The sequence below is a fragment of the Erinaceus europaeus genome, chromosome 9 (genome assembly GCF_950295315.1).
Source record: "Erinaceus europaeus chromosome 9, mEriEur2.1, whole genome shotgun sequence".
Lineage (NCBI taxonomy): Eukaryota > Metazoa > Chordata > Mammalia > Eulipotyphla > Erinaceidae > Erinaceus > Erinaceus europaeus.
The window spans coordinates 14,289,822-14,293,232 of record NC_080170.1 but is presented as its reverse complement, the minus strand read 5'-3'; positions in this window follow the sequence as shown (position 1 = coordinate 14,293,232).

Below are 3,411 nucleotides of genomic sequence, written 5' to 3'. Positions count from 1 at the left end.
TAGTTAAGGGTTGAATATATATATATATATATATATATATATATATATATATATACTCTTTTTTCAAGTTCATGTGCTTTAATTCTCTATATTCTACTTATGAATGAAATCATCTGATAGTTATTCTTCCTTTTTCCTCTTCCTTCTCAGCTAAGAGAAACAATGCTTGACTTCCTCAGGTGTTTTCCAAAATCTCTTCCCTCTCAGTGATGGTGCAAAAAACAAAGGTTCTTTGTCTCGAAAGTTCTGGGTCATGGTGGAACTGGGGTCAAAAACATCTGGTCATCTTCCTCTAACATTTCCTTCTCTGGGAGTATGGACCAAAATTTTTGAGGGTGCAGAAGGAAGGAACTCTGGTTTCTACAACTGCTTCTCTGATGGACACAGACATTGGCTGGTTGATCCATGCACCCAGTCTCTCTCTATCTTTCCACAGTAGGGTAGGGCTCTGGAGAGGTGAGGTTCCTGGACTTGTTGGCAAGGTCATTTGCCCAGGGAGGTCAGGTTGGAATTGTAATAGCATCTAGAATTTGGTGGCTGAAAGGCAATAATCTATAAAGCAGGACAAATGTTTAATAGGGACCAAAAAGTAGGAATAGAGCCAATGAGAATAAGGACCCTAGGGTAGAAAGAGGCTAGGATGTCTATTTTGGGAATGTTTCTAGGAGCCCGGGACTTTAGTAATCTTGTTTGAACTTGATAGCTAACATGAAGGTGGACTAGAAATATTATCAGGAAGGATGGTAACAGAGTGCAAAATAGAGCTAGAAATCTGGGGGTGAGGGTAGATAGCATATTGGTTATGCAAAGAGATTCTCATGCCTGAGGCTCCAAAGTCCCAGGTTCAATCCCCCACACCACCATAAGCCAGATCTGACCAGTGCTCTGGTAAACAAACATACAAACAAACAAACTAACTAAAAAGCTGGATTAGGGCAGAGAGTGGCTCTCAAACTTGAAAAGGTATATGAGTACAATGAGCTGTTTACCACATCAATCTGCCCCAGGACCCACGTTTATTCATACTAACAAAGAAACCTGTATGACCTCCAGGTCCCTATCAGTCTGAGCTCACAGTCCCTGGTCACAGCTAGGAACATTCTAGACTGCACTTATTTCAGGGCCAGTCTTCCTCGAGTTGCCGAGTATGTTGACCCAGTCTCCCTTCAGAGAGTGAGGCAGTCCCTGCCATTGTTGCTCTACAGTGAGAGCAAGGTCCTGGAGAGGCCCACAAGAGGGCCAATGATGACATTCCAGATGGAAGTGACCAGTGGTGATGGTAAAGAGAGGAATCCATTAGAGGTCTAGACTGGGCTTATTACTTTAAAGATCATTGCCAAAGGGTAGATTCCTAGAAGAATGTTAGGACCATTATATACCTTTTCCTCTTCTCCTGTTTTATGCTTTTTTCTTTTTTATATTTATTTATTTATTTTCCCTTTTGTTGCCCTTGTTTTTTTATTGTTGTTATTATAAATGTCGTCATTGTTAGATAGGACCGAGAGAAGTGGAGCGAGGAAGGGAAGACAGAGAGGGAGATAGAAAGATAGACACCTGCAGACCTGCTTCACCACCTCTGAAGAGACTCCCCTGCAGGTGGGGAGCCAGGGGCTCGAACCAGGATCCTTATGCCGGTCCTTGTGCTTCGTGCCATGTGCGCTTAACCTGCTGCACTACTGCCCGACTCCCATGCTTTTTTTTTTAATGAAAGAGTGACCAAAAAAGAAAGAGCATTCCTCTGCCATCTTTATTTTTATAATGTTCTATGCATAGGTTCCTTTTTTTTTAATCTGATGCTTGAGATGAAACTCAGGGCCTCATGCACATAGGCATTATACATGCACTCTGATGTTGAACCACTTCCCCCGCCCTGGCTTAAAATAGGTTTTTCTTTACATTTTCCATCTCCTTGTTAAACTTTACATTTCTGGGTTCATACTTTTATTAAAAAACAACAACAACAGGGTCGGGTGGTTGTGCACCCTGCTGAATGCACATGTTACAAAGCACAAGGACCCGGGTTTGAGCCCCCAGTCCCCACCTGCAAGGGGAAAGCTTTGTGAATGATGAAGCAGTGCTGCAGGTGTCTCTCTGCCTCTCTCCTTTCTCTACCAGAACCCTTCCCTCCCTATTTCTGGCTGTCTCTATCCACTAAATAAATAAAGATAATAAACAACAACAAAAAGGAGAGCTTCCCCCCCACCCCAATAATTTCCTGTCCTTTTAAAATGTAAAATTATTTTTTTAACTCTTGAGTGCTTATCTCCCTGGGGATAATAATAGTCACTTGCTTCCCCCCTTCCCTTACTCTTTCTTTCTTTCTTTCTTTCTTTCTTTCTTTCTTTCTTTCTTTCTTTCTAAAGTTTTCCTCCCAGGTGTGGTTCCAGTCACCTTCACATTGTTTGTTTTCTTTTTTTTTATTTTTTTAATTTTATTGATTTACTGGATAGTGACAGAGAGAAATTGAGAGTGGAGGGGGAGACAGAGAGGGAGGGAGACACACCTGCTTCACCACTTGTGAAGCTTCCCCCCTGAAGGTGGGGACCAGGGGCTTGAGCCTGGGTCCTTGAGCACTGTAATGTGTGCATTCAACCAGGTGCGCCACCATCTGGCCCCCAGATGTTGTTTGTTTTCTTTGTTTAATGTTAGTCTCGCAATTTGCTATAAGAAGCTTTCTTCAAATGTATGGTGACCCCTGACTATAAATTCACATTTTTTTAAAATGGCAACTCCAGGATGGTGAATCAGTGGTAGAGCACATCTTCCTTGGGTGAGACATTGGACTTAATCCCTGGCACTGCATGAAAAAATTAAAAATAAAGATTAAAAAAAAAGCAAAATAGAGCATGATTGTCAGACTGGTGCTCTGGTCTCTCTCTCCCTCTCTCCAATAAATAAATCCAATAAATAAATTATAACTAGAAGGAGGAAAAAAACTAAAGATTCCAGCCATGTCTGAAAAAAATATTGGATTTACTTCCTTCCCTTAGACAACTGCAAAACTAGAAAATATTGTATTATACTACACGGATGTGATCTTTGAGAGAGAGAACTTTCCAAACCACAGAACTATTGCTCAAGTGAGAGACACAGGTTTTATTGGATGGAGGAAATGCAGATTATACTTGAGAGCCAAGGAAGCAGCTGGAATTACTAGGGCAGAGGAACACTGAGAGGAGGGCTGTGCTGTGAACAAAAGTCAGAAATATGCATAGCAGTTTCATCAATTGAGACCAGAGATGAACAACTGAGAAACTGAGCAGGGTTGAGATTCCTGAGGTTTGGGGTGTGTGTGTGTGTGTGTGTGTGTGTGTGTGTGTGTGTGTGTGTGTGTGTGTGTGTGTGATTGAGAGAGAATAACTGCAGTTCCAAACAGACCAAAGAGAAAGCTGGTTGCTAGATATTCAGATG